This window comes from Ailuropoda melanoleuca, chromosome 19, assembly GCF_002007445.2.
Source record: "Ailuropoda melanoleuca isolate Jingjing chromosome 19, ASM200744v2, whole genome shotgun sequence".
Taxonomy (NCBI): Eukaryota; Metazoa; Chordata; class Mammalia; order Carnivora; family Ursidae; genus Ailuropoda; species Ailuropoda melanoleuca.
Genome location: NC_048236.1, coordinates 12,405,266 through 12,423,390, shown reverse-complemented (window position 1 = coordinate 12,423,390; position 18,125 = coordinate 12,405,266). Strand labels below are relative to the sequence as shown.

Genomic DNA, 18,125 nt, shown 5'->3' with positions numbered 1-18,125 from the left:
TGAAACATACCTATAGTGCCTTCAAGGATCAAATGAAGTACTCTGTTAGGCACAGAGCACCGTATCTGGCACACGGTAAAAGCTAAGCAGGTGGAGCTGAGATTCAAAGCCAGTCTGGATCCAGAGTCCATGCTCAAAACCACTGCCCCAAGCTGCCACGTACACTTGTATGTTCTGAAGTTTCTCTCTGAAAGGTATGATATCAGATTTGTCCCCGCTTGTTTCTAATACTTTTCTAGCCAAACAAAGCCATTCTCCACTAGAATCCTAAATTCCAAGGGCCTGTACCCTTTCCAGTATGTCATCTACTGAAAACTTAAAGAAGCAGCTTTGTATTCTATTTCAGTCAAAAACAAAAATGTTAATTCGAACACCAGATGGTTGAGGACAAACCCCTGTAGAGTTCTGTTTCTTAGGTTCCCTATGATGACACATATTCTTAATTAAAATCTCTTCAAGCATGTTCTCTCAAATATTAAACACCTGCATAAACCAGATTATATCTGTCCATTTTTTTTCCGGCATATGTGTTTTTTATTGGCAGACACCACATACATATGTTAAGTTACAGAAAGTAGGTATTTCCCCAATTTACCTATGAGACTGTCATCCTAAACAAAATCAAGACATTCATCAGACTCCAATAGACTACTCGTACCACCTGACCACTATTCTATCAGGAAATCTAAAAAAACCCAAAAAACCAAAAAAAAAAAAAACCTTCTAGGATTTGAGAGTTTGCAAATTCTTGGTAGATCCATTGCTTCCTGAATTTAGATATGGAACCCCTGGGAGAGTCACTTAAAGCAGTGGACACCACAGTCATCGAAGGCNTGTACCACCTGACCACTATTCTATCAGGAAATCTAAAAAAACCCAAAAAAACAAAACAAAAAAAAAACCTTCTAGGATTTGAGAGTTTGCAAATTCTTGGTAGATCCACTGCTTCCTGAATTTAGATATGGAACCCCTGGGAGAGTCACTTAAAGCAGTGGACACCACAGTCATCGAAGGCCACTGGCTGCATATACTACAGAATTAATGTGATTAAAGAGCAAAGACACACTTTTAAATATGAGCTTAGAAAGAACTCTTCTCCCTCACCCTTAAACTAACCCTCTAGAAATATAAATGTCCAAATGGAAAAGAAGAGTCTTCTTGGTAGCATAATTAAAGAGGACTGTTCTCTGACCACCATAAAACATACTGATTCAGGTTAAAATAAGATGACAAAAAACCAATTATCTTTTAGCACTTGTAACATTTAAAGTGATTAGATTGTCAAATCACTTCCAAAATGGAGAAGGAGGATGGCTATAGTCATAAATATTGAGGCCTCACACATATAAACGTCCATTATAAAGTACTCTTTAAGATTCCTTTTTATATTTCTTCGCGTATAAATGTTATCAAAGAAGAATCCTTGGTGCTAAACTTTAGGTTTTTATAAAAAAGAATCACTTTCCATCTATATCACTTGTGTTCAGGTATTCAACCTTATATTTAATTTAGAAATTGGCCCTGTAACTTGTAACTTGATTTAGAAGTACAATATTTTAATTGGTTCATGGATGTTGACATAAAACATAACTGGAAGTATGAAACTTAAGATGCTGAGAATGTCTTTTAAGAACCACCAGGTGATGGTAAATAATCACATCTAGAATCTTTTTTTTTTTTTTAAAGATTTTATTTATTTATTCAACAGAGATAGAGACAGCCAGCGAGAGAGGGAACACAAGCGGGGGGAGTGGGAGAGGAAGAAGCAGGCTCATAGCCGAGGAGCCTGATGTGGGGCTCGATCCCATAACGCCGGGATCACGCCCTGAGCCGAAGGCAGATGCTTAACCGCTGCCACCCAGGCGCCCCAACATCTAGAATCTTCTAAGACATAAGGTGCTGTTACTGACTTGGTAACAGAAATTTGGTTCATATTTTAAGCTCTGATGTATTTACATAGTTATTAAACAGTTCAGACTTGTAAAAATTTGCCCTAATTCACCGAAGTATAAAATTTATTGATGAGCAACTACAATATAAATAGTATCAAGCAACACGTCAGTGGTATAAATGAGAAGAATTCTAAGGAGGAATGTCATCTCACTAGTACAGATCAGGCCTCCTGTGTTGGTTATCTATCACTGCATAGCAAATTACTCCCCAGATTTGTAGCTTAAAGTAACATATGTTTATCTCATAGTTTATGTGGGTGAAAAATTTGAGAACAGCTTAACTGAGTGGTTTTGACTCCAAGTCAAGGTTGCGGTCATCTGGAATTGGCTGGGAAGGCATATCTGCTTCCAAAACGTTTCACTTCCATGTCTGTTGGTAGGTCTTATTTCCTCACCCCATGGGCTTCCCTATAAACTGCTGGGTGACCTCAAGTCATAGAAGCTGGCTTCCCCAGACAAAGTAATTAAAAGAGAGCAAAGAACAAGCGTTATGTCTTTTGTACAATGGTCACACCATCATTTCAGCCATGTTGTTTTCATTAGAAGGGAGTCACTAAGTCCAGTCCACACAGAACCTGAGGTATAAGATGAGAAAGAGAGATGAATCATAAGTGATTCCAAAGCATGATGGCCTCAGTGTCTAAAAAAGTAATGATGCCTTTCACAGAGAGATGACAGGAGGGAAAGTATAGTGAAGTTCATAAACTTGGAGCTGTTACTTTGGACATACTCCATTAAAAGTCCCGTGGGCCAAACAGGTAAAGATGCCGCCAGATGGTCAGCTAGAATTAAAGGCCAATGTTCAGAAGACAGGCCACCCCAGAGCCATAAATAGCATTGGTAGATGAAGGTGTGGAGTGGAAAGCAGCACTAAGGAATAAAATCCACAGAGAGAATAGACCCAAGGAGAAAAATCTTTGAAAACATTCACTTTCAGGAAACATCAAGAAACAACAGTTAAAAGTACAGGAAAGAATGAACAGAGAAGTTCCACAGAAACCAATGGCAAGAGAATTAAAAGTGGACACTAACTGACAGCAAAGCAGAAGAAACTGAGGGTGACTAAAAGGTCACCAGTGTGTCTCTACCACGCAGACCACAATGACCTATGAGGCACTTACAGAGGAGAAGAATGGAAGAGAAATCCAGACTGTAGAGGTGGGAGGAAAGAAAAATAAGGAAGTATAGACACTTCATGGAAACTACTCTTAGAGGAAGTATAATGGTTAAAACCTAAGATATATAAAAAAAAAAATGGTAGAAGAAATGATAGCAGGATGGAGGCAAGCAATTCATTCTAGAAGAGTGCCATACTAGAAAGCAGAAAGGAATAATCATAAATACAAATTAAAAGTATAGAAACCAAAGTAATAGCTTCTCCCATTCTGCAGGTTGCCTTTTCATTTTGTTGACTGTTTCCTTCACTGTGCAAAAGCTTTTGATTTTGATGTAGTCCTGGTAGTTTATTTCTGCTTTTGTTTCCCTTGCCTGAGGAGACATGTCCAGAAAGATGTCAAAGAAGTAACTGCCTCTGCTTCCATCTAGGAGTTTTATGGTTCCAGGTCTCACATTTAGGTCTTTAGTCCATGTTGAGTTTACGTTTGTATATGGTCAAAGAAAGTGGTCCAGTTTCATTCTTTTGCATGTAGCTGTCCATATTTCCCAGCTCCATTTATTTTAGAGACTATCTTTTCTGTATTGCATATCCTTGCCTCCTTTGTTATGGATTAATTGACCATATAATGTGGGTTTATTTCTGGGCTCTATTTTGTCCCATTGATCTATTTTTGTACCTTACTGTTTTGATTACTACAGCTTTGTAGTATATCTTGAAGTCTGGGATTGTGATACCTCCAGCTTTGTTCTTTCTCAAGATTGCTTTGACTATTCTGGGTCCTTTGTGGTTCCATAGAAATTTTAGTATTATTTTTTCTAGTTTTGTGGAAAATGCTATTGGTATTTTGATAGCCAATCCACGAGCACAGAATACCTTTCCATTTGCTTGTAACACCTCCAATTTCTCTCATCAATAATGTTTTATAGTTTAGAGTACAGGCAGATCTTTCACCTCCTTGGCTAAGTTTATTATTTTTGGTGCAAATGTAAATAGAACCGTTTTCTTAATTTCTCCTTCCGCCAGTTCATTACTAGTATATAGAAACACAACTGATTTCTAGGTACTAATTTTATATCCTGCAACTTTACTGAATTCCTTTATTACTTCTAATAGTTCTTTGCACATGATACATCTGATAAAGCATTAGTATCCAAAATATATAAAGAACTTATACAACTCAACACCAAAAAATAGTAATAATCCAATTAACTTTGGGCAGAGGACCCGAATAGACATTTTTACAAAAAAACATAGATAGCCGAGTGACACATGAGAAGATGCTCAACATCACTCATCATCAGGGAAATGCAAATCCAAACTACAATGACATATCACCTCATACCTGTTAGAAAGCCTAGAATCAAAGAGACAAGAAACAGCAAGTGTTGGCAAAGATGCGGAGAAAAAGGAATCTTTCTGCACTCTTGGTAGGGATATAAATTAGTACAACCACTGTATGGAGGTTCCTCAAAAGATTAATAGAAATACCATATGATTCAATCATTCCACTACTGGGTACTTACCCAAAGAAAATAAAAACACTAATTTGAAAGGATATATGCATCCCTATGTTTATTGCAGTAGTGTTTACAATTGCCAAGATATGGAATCAGTTCAAATGTCTGTCAGTAAGGTAAATGGATAAAGATGATGTGGTATATAGACACAACGGGAAGCACTCATCCATAAAAAAGGATGAGATTTTGCCATTTGTGACAACATGGATAGACTTAGATTATATTACGCAAAGTAAAATAAATCAGAGAAAGACAAATACCATATGATGTTACCTATATGTGGAATCTAAAACACAAAACAAATGAATAAACAAACAAAGCAGAAACAGACCTATAAATACAGAAACAAACTGATAGTTGGGGGAGGGGTGCAGAATGGGTAAAGGGGAGTGGGAGATACAGGTTTCCAGTTATGGAATGAATAAAGATCATGGAAATAAAAGATACAGCATAGAAAATATAGTCAGTGATGTTGTAATCTGTATCGTGACAGATAGTAGTTACACTTGTGGTGAGCATGGCATGACATATATAGTCCTTGACACTACGTTGTACACCTGAAACTAATCTTAACATTATGTGTCAACCATAGTAAAAAAACAAAAACAAAAATCAAAGTAATAGAGTACCAGGGGTGTGGGTCAAGACCACAGATTTTTTTTTTCCTCTGAAGAAAACAGATTAGAAGAGAAGGTAGCATTTGAGGTGGAAAAGTTGGAAACTTAAAGGTATTCACCTGGAAAGTCCCCAAATGGGAAGGAAGCTTTGGGGATTTTATCAAAGCAGACCTCAGCATTTGAAAACAAAGATGTTCAGTCCAGTTTTTAAATGCAAAGCTCCATGATAAATGCGTAATTTTTAAAAAAATTATCATCACTGTTTCTTCTCAGTTAATACGACCACAGGAGTTGACTATTTTGTTACAGAGGTTATAGATATCTGCACGTTTCTTCAGTAGTAACCAGGAAAAAAAAAAAAAAGATTTTTTTTTTTTTTTTTTTTTTTTTTTTTTTTTTTTTTTTTTTTTTTTTTACTTCTGGTGTTGAGGGGAGATTTCACAGGGGTAACAAACAAAACAAACAAAGAGAGTACATTCTCTGGGTTACATTTCCTGAAATATTATTTTTAAATAATTGTTTGGCCTCTCAATTTCTTTGATATCACCTTTAAAAATAAAACAGTGTGGATGCACACATTTATGTGAAACTAAGCTCTGGGAAACCTGTGACTTTGAGCTCCAGGGATTTTGGTACTGTGAAACTATGTAAATAAATCCTAAAAGCTATGTTGATTGAATCAGAATTGGTCTACTTTGACAAAAATATAAAATGGCCGCTGATAGGGCAATCTTCCATTTTAGGAATGAGCTGCATGGTTTTTTAAATTGGACTGAAAACTGAAATAAACTATTTGAAATGTAACTTACAAAGAGAAAACCATTAGTATACTTGGCTCAATGAATACATTTACTGTTTGAATGTGGTAAATGTTTTTGAAAAAAAAAATGAAGTAAACATACACTTGAAAAAAATTAATATTACAGTTTCCCAAACTTATGTTTTCTAGAACACAACTGTAAAGAGCAAAATGCTATAAAATTCTTGATTTTGGCTTCATTCAGGGTTGTTTTCATCTTCACATTTTGAATAGATTACGGCATTATATACTTTTGTTTAAAAAAAAAGTTTACCTGAAACAGTTAAAATATAAAAGTTATATACATATAAAGTACTATTACTAAATTATATATGGCTATATATGATATTTATGGCACATAGAATTAATTTTTTAAGACTTTAAACCTAAGAGCACTTAAGCCCTATTAAATTCCCCAGTTAAACATCTGTGCTTTTCAAGGACTTGCAGGTCTCTCTCTAATATTTTAAACATACAAAACTGAAAGTCTGTACCTATACCCTCATAAATATACATGACTGTCCATCCTTACATAGGTAGCATATCTACACCTAAACACATTCTCACACGTACAGGATTTTGAGTAGTATTCTAAACACAAGAATTTATCATTTGTAGCTTATACAGACAAAACTTCATTGGAATAATGGTTAAAATAACGAGTTTCATGACATGCATTATACAGAAAAATGTTGACAAGGTTAAAGCATGAGAAGTTAAAATAAGATACAGGATGGTTTCCACTCTTAAAATGTTGGAAATGCTGAAAAGAAGAAGAAAAAACTAGCCTTTAACTGATTCACTGAATGATTAATATCCATAGTTTTGAATTAGACACAAATTTTAAATAATCTTTTTCTATACATTTAAATAGTGGTAGCTTATTATTTTTTAAAATTTTTACTTAAATTTTAGTTAACATACAGTGCAATATTGGTTTCAGGAGCAGAATTCAATAATTCATCACTTACATATAGCACCCCAGTGCACATCGCAACAAATGCCCTTCCTAAGGCCCATCCTGCATTCAGCAAAATTATGGAATGCTTCATGAATTTACGTGTCATTCTTGAACAGGGGCCATGCTAATCTTCTCTGTATTGTTCCAATTTTGTTGTATATGCTGCTGAAATGAACACTATCAATGGTTTTTATTTTAAATTCCTTTAATATATCTGATACATGTGTTATTTTTTCTTAAATTCACCTACAAATTTTGTGATACTTAATCATAGTTATGCATTCAAAATAAAAAAGGGGCTTCTCTAATACAAGAAAATGATAATTTTATTAGACCAACTCTCCTAATGGAAATAATAAGGTCCAGAAAAAAATAATAAAGACAGCCAGTATTTGTGGGGCCAAGATCATAGATAGAAGAGAAATAACAAAGTAAGATAAATTTCCTGCCGCTTTTTCACCTAACGCTTTTACACACTTGCCAATTCAAAGCAAGGCACTGGTAGCAAGGTAAGTTATGGTGAAGACCTTTCAGCAATCTCAGAAGGATAGAGAAAACGAACAAAACTGGAGGCCAGTACCACAAAGGCAAAAAGGACTCCATTAATAACCCCTATTCACAGAGCAATGGGAATCACAATAAAGTGAACTCAAGATTCCTTGTGGTATTGCCCTTGACACTTGCCAAATCCTAAATTTCTCACTCAGTAAAAGAAACCAAACAGAAGGAAGTTAATAAGAGGGGAAAAAGCTTAAGAATGTTTTTGACAATCACATTGGAGTTCAGATTCTTCCAAGAAAGAGGACCCTGTAAACACCTTCAGTGTTTAAAGGAAATCCCAGAAGTGTTACCCTAAGGGTAAGGGAAAACTGGAGATAGACCACTATTCTTGAAAGACTAAATCTCAGCCTCATTATATCTCAATCCCTATCTGGAATAAGGGGATCTAATCTTACTTTAGCTGTCAACTCAAAGAAAACTAAATCCTGTGTAAAGGAGATTACCTCTGCAATTTTTTATACTAAATATCGAGCATTCAATCAAAAAATCCCAAGCACATGAGAAGACAGAACCAAATGACCAAACACCAAGAGAAAAAAAAACAAACAACAGAAACAGACCCATAGGTGATCCAGATATTGGTATCATCATAAACAGGCTTTCAATTCAAGAATCACATGATTGAAAAATACACCAAAATTAAGAACTCAATGGATGAGTTTAATAGTATATCATACTCAAATGAAGAAGGATTAGTGACTTAAACATAACTATACAGAAAATATCCTGAATGAAGTACAGAGAAAGTTACGGAAATTACAAAAATGAATATGAAATTTATATGTGATGCTTAAATAAAGAAACAAGATGTATATCATATCTCTAATCAGAATTCTTAGAAGAGGGGAAAAAGAATACGGCAGAAGCAATATTTGAAGAGATGCCAGCTGAGATATTTAAAACAACAGGAAGACATTAAGACACAGACTCAAAAGCAGCTTTACTATGTTCAAGAGGAAAAAAAAAATAAAAAATATGTACTCATGTAGTTACATCTCTACTGAAAATGAGAGAAGAAAAGAAAGTCTTAAAATAGTAAAAATACATTATCTTTAAACAACATTAAAAGTCAGTTGACTTTACATTTAAAATGGTTTAAGAAAAAACTCCACATCAAGCACTATTCATATTTCATGTTATATCCAACATTGTAGTGCAAGACCTAGCAATGTAATTAGGTCATCAAAACTTTGAAAATTTATATGAGAAAATAAAACACATTATTTACAGATATGATGATATAGATAGAAAATTCCAAATAATCTATATAAAAACTACTGGATTTAACAAGTGAATTTATTAAGTCATTGGACCCAAGTCAAAATACCAAAAAAAAAAAAAAAATCTATATACTAGTAAAGAAGACAAAAAAAATAGAACAAAAACTCTTAAGGTATCATTTCCAATAAGATGAAAAATAATAAATACTCCAAACAAGCCAAACAAATGATGTGTGAGAGCTATATATAGAATCTCACTGAAACAAACTAATAACAATAAATGGAGGGATATACCTTGTTCATGGATTGGATAATTCAATATATAAAGTCCAATTCTTTTCAAACTGTTCTATGTAATGTCAATGAAAATTTCAGATTTTTTTTTTTTTAATAGACAAGACGATTTTCCAATTCCTATAGAAAAGCAGAGGATTTAGAAAAGCCAGGGCAAGACTGGGGAGTGGGGGGTGGGGAACAATAGAGGATTTACACTACTGAACAGAGACATTTACTGTAAGGCTGTGGTAACTAAAATACTCTGGTCTTGGCACAAGGATAGAAAATAGATCAATAGAACAGAGACCAGAAATATACCAGTAAGTGGTTACTTGATTTAGGGCAACAGTGACACTGTAGTACAGCATGGAAAGGATGATTTGCCAATTAAAGGTGCTGGGTCAACTAGATCTTCATACAAACATTAACATGGATCCTGACTTCACATCATACATATAAATCAACACTAGAAAGATCTGTATATCCAAATATGAAGGATAAAATAAAACTTCTAAAAGCCAATAAATTTTAGGGTAGGCGAATATTTCCTCCAAGAAACCCCAAAATAACTAACTTTAAGATAAACGATTAACAAATTGGGCTATGTTAAAATGAAAAACTTCTGTTTATCAAAAAAAATACCATTACCACAGTGAAAAAGTCACAAAAGATATTTGCAATATATGCATCTAACAAAGAATTCATATACGGCAAAGAAAAAATTATGACAAATTAATTTAAAAATAATGTACTGGGACAGATGGTGACTACATTTATCATGATGAGCACTGAGCATGTATAGAATTGTTGAATCAATATGTTGTACACCTGAAACTAAGACAAAATTGTATGTTAATATTTCAATTTAAAAAATTAATCTAATCTTAAATAAAAAAAAAAAAGAAGAACCTTGAACCCTGTAACAGAATGGAGAATGCATCTCATCTAAAATCAAAGGACAAGTACAAAGGTGACAATATCATAGGAGGTGATTAATCAAAGTCTGGCAAGGGAACTGATCAGAGCCCAACCAAACAAATAAAATTTAACATGAATTTTTAAAAACTGAATAGGAGACAAAGAACAGAAAAAGATGCTTCAAGTAGGGGAATAATCATTACAAAATTAAGAAGGAATAAGCTACCATGGAATGCCCAGAAAATGGCAATTCAATAAAACTGGAGGTGACTGAAGGAAGGAGGAAGAAGATAAAGCACAAAAGGAAGGATGCATGAAGAGCCTCATATATGCCAGGCTTATTGAGCTGGACTTTATCTGGTAAATAAGCAGGAATCAAATGGGATTCCTGCACAAAAGCGTGGTGAGAATTCAGCTGCTCCACACGGTACCAGCATGGAATGGTCTATCAGAGGTAATACTGATGGTTATGTGTTCTGTTTGGACCCCCTGCCTGGACTCAAATACCAGCATTGCCATTTCCTACTTCTAAATCCTAGTATAAGTTATTTAACCTCTTTGTTCTCACCTCTGAATGGAGGCAATAGAGCTATCTATCTTAGAGAGCTGTTATGAATATGTTAACACATATAAAGAGCCTAGAACACTGCCTGGCACATACCACTCAATGAACATTAGATATTACTACTGTTGTTGAGAAATTTAGTTCTCCTTCCCAGTGGAGAAGCAACATAACATAAAAGTCTTATTAATGGAGGGGCGCCTGGATGGCTCAGTCGGTTAACATCTGTCTGACTCTTGATTTCGGCTCAGGTCACGATCTTGGGGTCATGGGATAGAGCCCCATGCTGGGCTCCTTGCTCAGTGCTGAGTCTATTTGTCCCTTCCCTCTGCTCCTCACCTCCCCCTCCCCCCGCCCCGCTTGTCTGCACACGCTCTCGCTCTCATATAGTCTTAAAAAAAAAAAAAAAAGTCTGGTAATAGAAATTGAGAAGCCTGAATATTATCTGTCCTAATAGTTATTAATCAGTTGGGTGACTTCAGACTTTTGGATTTTCTCAATTTCCAATTGCCCATTTGTAAAAAGACTACATGGTTCGTGATTCTTTATTTTTTTCCCGTAACTGCTCCAGGATTTCAGCAGGCTTCAATATGACCACTATGACACAGATACTGATTTTTTTCTTCATGATTATGGATTTTCCAGTAGCACATATTGGATTGATATTCAGCCAAATGGCAATGTTTTTGCTTTTCACATTTATTTACTTGTTTAAAATATCTGTTTGAATTCTTAAGGGGGAGATCAAAAGGTGATTATTAATAAGAAATTAATACAGTCCAAAGGAAAGTGTTGGTTTGTGAAAAAAATGTGTACTGATTTTTTTCTGCTTTTAAAGCTTTGCAAGTCGACTAATTATGGAGTGTTTAATGATTACACAAAACCAGTTATGACGCTTTGCTCCTTTCTACAGGAATATTACCATAAGACTCTCATCATTATCAGTGCTGGTGTACCAAGGAATGACGGGAGGGGTAAGGATGGGTGGGGGGAGCAGGGACCTGCCCTGGTGAGGAGCAGCATATCATCACTGACATTATTTACAATTGCCAGCATATGGTGTAATAAAAAGCAGACTGCCTTTTAGTCAATCTTATTGTTGTTTTTAAATTCCCTAGAGATAATGAACTTCCTTATTACCTGCATCCAGGGCAGGCAGCTCCCATTGTTCCTGTTTTGTGATGCCACTGCTTATCAGTACAGGAAATCAATTATTTTATTATGGGAAAAATCCTAAGTGAAAGAAGTAGGAGGCAAATTTTTATACATAATTTGAAGTATGATCTCCAGTATATTACGTATAAACATTCTATTTCAGAGATCTACAGAAAGCGTTAAAACGCATACACACATGCTTGTGTGCACATGTACTTCCCTATCCATTTCTCTTACAGGGAAGAAAATAGCTAGAATTTTATTTCCTTATCTCTGTCCTGTATTTTTCCATATTTTCTATAGGGAAAAATTTGTACTCTGATAATAAGAAAAAATACACCATTTTTATATGCATTTGTTGATCCAGTAAGCTGTGTTTAACAATCAAAATTTTGAAGGTGTATTATTTACATTAAAATGTTTCTACTTTGAAACTTCAGGAAATACCTCCAGAATATGCTGATACATTAACAGTAAAAAGGTGGGAAAAAATCCAGATCCTATATAATACATAGGTCATTCACATAATGTTCATACACCCAACAACATTTTATCTATATATCTCTACGAATCTAATCTGCTAGCACAGCTTCCAAATATTAAACTGTAAACAACCTGAAGTGTTTTCTTTCCACTTATATGACATAACAGAATGTCTTACACATAGCAGGGATTCAATAAGACATATAGATTTAAATCATGGGTCAAAAATATTTCATGACTTCCTACTGGCCATAACCACTGAACTGATTTGAAAGACCTCCACAATTCGATCTTAATATACCTCTCCCACCAACCAGTGCCTGCCTTTTTTTCAAACCCACTCTACTCACACCACATTCTCTACTGTCTGAAAATACCAAATTTATTCACCCAAATGACCTGTGAACAAAGTGACCTCCCAAGTGACAACTTCCCCGTATCATATTCTGTCCTTCAGTCACCTGATCCAGCATATGAGAGTTGTTAAATAATTGCCTTTGGGAGGTTCCATGTCTTACCAGGTTATGTAAGCTCCTGCTTTATCAGGTCTTAGGTCAGCATCCAGCCAGTCTTACCTTATCTCTCACTCTCTATTTGCCCAATTCTTTGTATCCAAATTTTATGTAAGTTACTTTCCATCCCTACCTATGCCCTCAGATCAGGACTGATCTCCATGTCCAGTCTCTCTGTGTTTAGATTCAAATGTGATCTCTAGTGTCTATTCAGATATGTCTGTAGGTCTTGGTGACGAGGTTACTAGTCAACCATCCTGGGGACATGGTGAAAATAGGAACTTCCAGGCCTCTGTAACCTGGTCGCTGTGCTTCCTGATTCCAACTCTCTGATTATTGATGCCACCTTCAAATGACAATGCCATCATTCCAATTGCTCAGGCCAAAAATTCTGGAGTCATTTCATATTCTCTAACTTATTTCACACCCACAGTTACTGTCTTCAAAATATATCCAAAAACTAACCATCACTGTTGCCATCTCAACCATCTAATGTATCATCATCTCAGACTTGAATTTTTTTCAGAGCCTCTGATATGCTTATTCTTGAGCCCTACAGTCAATTTTCAGTATCGCAGCCAGATGTATCCTTTACTATGGCATATATGAAATTGATTGTGTCTTTCATGTACTCAAAATTCTCCAGTGGCTCCCTATTTTACACAGAGCATAAGCCAAGGTGCTTATAATGGCTCATGTGGACCTCCCTGTTACTTCTCTGAACCCACCTACTCATCTCCCCTTTTAGCTGGGTCCAGCAACTGGCATCCTTAATGGCATCCTCTAACAAACATGAAGCCATGTTCCTGCCTTAAAGCTCACCCTAAGTCTAGCCTGCTCTGCTGCAAATAGATGCATGGTTCATTTCCTCTTTCCTTGACTGTCGCTTTCTTGATGAGGTATACTCTGAGCACCCTATTTAAAATGCAGACTAACACCATCACCACTCTCAACTCTCCTGACCCAACCATGTTTGTGCTTTTGTTTTCTTTTTCTCCTTACCATTCCTCATTTATTATGATTATCTACCTTATTTGTATGTAAGCTCCATTCAAAGGCAGGGTTTCTTACATAGTTTACTCTCTTATGTATCCATAGAATTTAGACCAGTACCCGACATACAGTAGGCATTAAATATCTGCTCGAATGAATGAGCACCTGCCGTATTTTTTTTACCTATCAGGTTGTCCAAAGAGTGACTGATTCCCCTCACAGTTGAAGCCTGAAGAAGCCAAAGGACAACTTCATTATCTGACTGCCCTTCTCTAACTTCAAATTTCCCCCACATTTAAACTCAGGAGAACCCATTTCTTTTTAGTGCCTCCTTATGTAGTCTGCATCCTAGATACTACCCCTCATCACCTTAATCATAACCTTCTGTCAGTGGCAGGCAGGTTCCCCTGACTTCTCACAGCAGCCCCATAACGGCTTTGTACGTGGTTCATGTGGAACCCTGTGCTTCCACATGTCCACCATCTAGTCTGCAGCCTGGATCCCCCAACCGTATCTTCTAAGACCTCCATCGAGGAATAGGCTGTCATTGCTACTTTCCAATTATGATCATTTTGGAGTCACACCTATCACAAAAAAGCAGATTATCAGTAAAATATAGATGATAAAAATACAGAATTCACAGGGTGGTTGTGAAGGTCACTTTAAGGTAATGCACGTAAAGTGCTTAGCACAGCGTGTGACATGTATGTGCTCAGTGAATAATACCTGATACTGTTACTAGACTACATAATGAAATCCATTACTCAAAACCAGATCCCAGTTTCAGTCCTGATGACAATAGCCAACATTTTTTTTTTCAAGATAATTTGAAGAGTGACCAGTTTAAAAAAGAATAACATAAAAGTACATACCACATGCTGAACCTGTGGCAACTGTAGAAGGGGAGGCAGAATCCTTCAAATACAAGACGTCAGTCTGGCGTTGCAGCCCTCATCATCTCAAAAAGGCTCCCGCAGAAAACCCCCATTATATGTTACATCTCATTAGAAGGACAGATAAGTAAAGGACAGTCATATCCTTATTCTCATGAAAGTTAACTTTTGATAAGAATCCTCAATGTGCACTTGAGGTCCTAAGCTTATCTCGTTTAGCTGCAAGGTATCTTTCATTTATTACATTTTAAACAAGAATGCCTATAAAGTCAAGTTATTTTCCTCTTGCCCATGTTCTTTTCACTCCCTGCTGGAATACCACATGCTGCTTCTGCTCTGCAGAGTTATTTTTCTACCCTGGCTCTAAAGGGATCTGAGTTTGGACACCTGGGTGACTCAGTCAGTTAAGCATCTGCCTTCTGCTCCAGTCATGATCCCAGCGTCCTGGGGGCCCCACATCAGGTTCCCTGCCCTGCTTCTCCCTCTGCCTGTTGCTCTCCCTGCTTATACAAGTGTTCTCTCTCTCTCTCTCTGACAAATAAATAAACTCTTTAAAAAAATGAATGAATGAATGTGTGGTGTCATGTTTGACATGTCAACTATTTCATTTCATCCTCACAAGGAGCCTATGCGGTATTAGCATCTCCATTTTACAGATGGGAAAAATAAAGCTCAGAGAGGTTGTAGTGTAATAGCTAATACAAAACAGCTGTTTGAGCTGGGATTCAACCCAGCCCTAACTGACTCCAAGACACAGAGCTTTCATACCATTCCCTGAAGTCTCTTTAAAAAAAAATTCTTTGAATTTGGGTGATTTAAAAAGAGAGAGAGAGAGAGAGAAGCTACAGTGTTTTGTCCATACAAGTTTTCAAGTCAACTAAGGAAGCCCAAAACTTGATCTTGCAATAAGGTCAGAGTCCCTACATGGTGTCTTCCTTCCTCTCCCCTCCCTTAAGTAATTGTGTTAAAACTGTATATTGTCTCATGACAGTTACTGCTATAGTAGAGGAAGGGAGAAGGTAAATGAACTGGGAAGAATGTGGAATGTGTTATCCCCCTGCATAGCACCAGGAGCTTGGTGTAGAAAGTGGATTCCCATACAGACACAGCAACAGTTAGCACAGTAAAGCCAGTGCATTTTAACAAAATCTTTCTCTCCCGCACATACACATAAGTATATATATATATGTGTGTGTGTGTGTGTGTGTGTGTGTGTGTGTGTGTGTGTGTGTGTGTGTGTATGAACATGTAATGTGTTTTAGGGAAGAGGTATTCAAATTAATGTCATAGGATAAAAACTGTCATTAAATCTGACTACACAAAAAAACATTTCTTGGAAAAAACTAATTTTGACTCAAGTTCAAAAAATACAAGTATTCATAGTGAGAGCTGCAATAGGGAGGGCAGAAAGGAAATTCTTAATAAAAATCGGGACCATCAGGGCAGTGATGATCCTAGCCTAACAAAGACACTGATAAATACATCAATATCACTTAGCTAGGCAGGATATGATCGCAAGTCATGCAGATGGAAGTGACACACTATGACACAAAATAATTATTCCTATAATGGACTAATTCAGCAAGGCGTATAACATATTGAAATAATCCTGAATTGGTAAGCACTATTAGAGATCTGGACAGCAACATCAGATTTAAAAACACACTGAAAGGCTTTGCTTCATGTCTTTCACTACATAAATGAAGATACCTGGGGAGGTGCAATGACCTATTCGGTCTCTAACTAGTTAGTGGAAGACCCTAGATAAGAGCCTCTAGTCTAGTACTACCTTTATAATGCCAGGCAAATCCCAGGAAAAGCCTCACCATCTGTTCACCTTCCCATTTGTGGCCATGGGCCAATTGGTGGTTAATGTTTCTCTGTATTACTAATAGCTCCTCAGGCCATAACAGCCACACCCAACAGCAGTGACTCAGGAGAGGCAGTATGGAACATCTCAGGAAATACTGTGCCCTAATTCTCACTAGATTCATGCTTATGTGTCTTCTTGAGTCCCTATTTCACAAGAGTAAGATTCATACCTCACAGAACGTAGCCTAGAATAAGGAAACAGAGGAAAACAGCACTCTGGTTAAGCATTCACATATTCAAGACAATCAGAAATCACAACTTTATGGATATCCACTGAGAGGCTAGAAGAAAAATTACTTTAATGAAAGATGACTTTTTAAAGTAATTAGAGAGGATACTTTCATAAGAGGTGTTCACAGTAATTAAAAATACATGCATATATCACCTTGGGAACACCTCTTGAGAGACAAGTAATTACCTGGGAAAAGTCTTGCTAGACGCTATCAGATTATATAAAGTTGACCCAAATATAATTACGGCAACCACATAGGGAAAAATAGGAAGGAGTTGGAAAAAAGAGACAGTAAATAAAAGTATGGTCCGTTTAGGGCACAAGTAAGAAGTTATTTCTAACTGGATTTTCCCAAAGGAAAATTCTCTAATAACAAAGTAAGCAGACATACAAAGAAAAAACAAAAGGAAAAAGCAAGAAAACAAAAACAAAAAACCTCTATACCATTTCTTTTTTAAGATTTGTTTTTTTTTATTAGAGAGAGAGAGAGAGAGAGAGAGAGAGAACAGCAGCAGAGGGAGAGGGAGAAGCAGACTCCCCACTGAGCAAGGAGCCCAATGTGGGACTCCATCCAGGACCCCGGGATCATGACCTGAGCCGAAGGCAGACCCTTAACTGACTGAGCCACCCAGGTGCCCACCGTTGTACAATTTCTAAGTGACAATTGGCAAAAATAAAATGAGTAAATAAAAATGAGTCTATGGATCTTTGAAATACTATAAAGATTTATAGTATTTCATATAGTATTTCATATAGTATTTCATACAGTATTGCTTATAAAAGAAGAGTGACTCAGAGACTGTGTGACTTGAGATAGAAACATGAGCATATAAATCAGTGAAATTTAAAAACAAAGTATTTCCAGTAAAGATAGGTATGATATAGTATCATTTTTATTTCCTTTCTCAGAGGACTGGAAGGTTAATTTGGTGATCAGAATTCCAAAGCTTGGACCTCTAAGAAAAGCGCTTTTGGATTATTTTCATTATTTTAAGATTTTTCCATAATACCGACTTTTTTTTTTTAAAATCCATAAGTACCTTCTGTCAATTGCAAACAGACAGTGAAAATGGACTTAAATTCTTCTCTGAGATCATTTTTCTTGGGTTCTGCTTTGCCAGTTCCTTGCGCTACTTGTTTGGCTTCGCAGCTCAACAGTTTCATATGTTGATGACCTAAAGAATCTCCCTAAGAAATTTGAAGGCGAGACAATTCGTTCTATTCATTAAAATATACATTACTCAAACACTTTATGGAAAAAATGCCATCCTCTTCATAATGCCATGACAATTCATTGAGAGTTATCCAATAAAGAGAGTTTTTCTGAAAACAGTTTGAAAACAGAAAGTTGACCCTGATAGCTAATAAGCTTCCTTTGATTCCAAAGACTGTAAGAACCTGATTTATCTGCTGAGCAAATGATAGTCATGAAAACCCCACTTAATCTACAAAGCAATGTGTTCTGACAAGCTTTTACTTCAAAAT

General features: G+C 36.2%; 1 protein-coding gene and 1 non-coding gene across 7 annotated transcripts in view; both read right to left on the bottom strand.

The window, feature by feature from the left end:
• FAM83B (family with sequence similarity 83 member B) overlaps window positions 1–18,125 on the bottom strand; it is an 81,076-nt gene that overhangs the window by 43,371 nt on the left and 19,580 nt on the right. The gene's annotated exons all lie outside the window — the stretch shown is intronic.
• LOC117797186 lies at window positions 7,035–7,141 on the bottom strand. Its single transcript, XR_004622104.1, has one exon. It is a non-coding gene; the product is annotated as a U6 spliceosomal RNA (small nuclear RNA).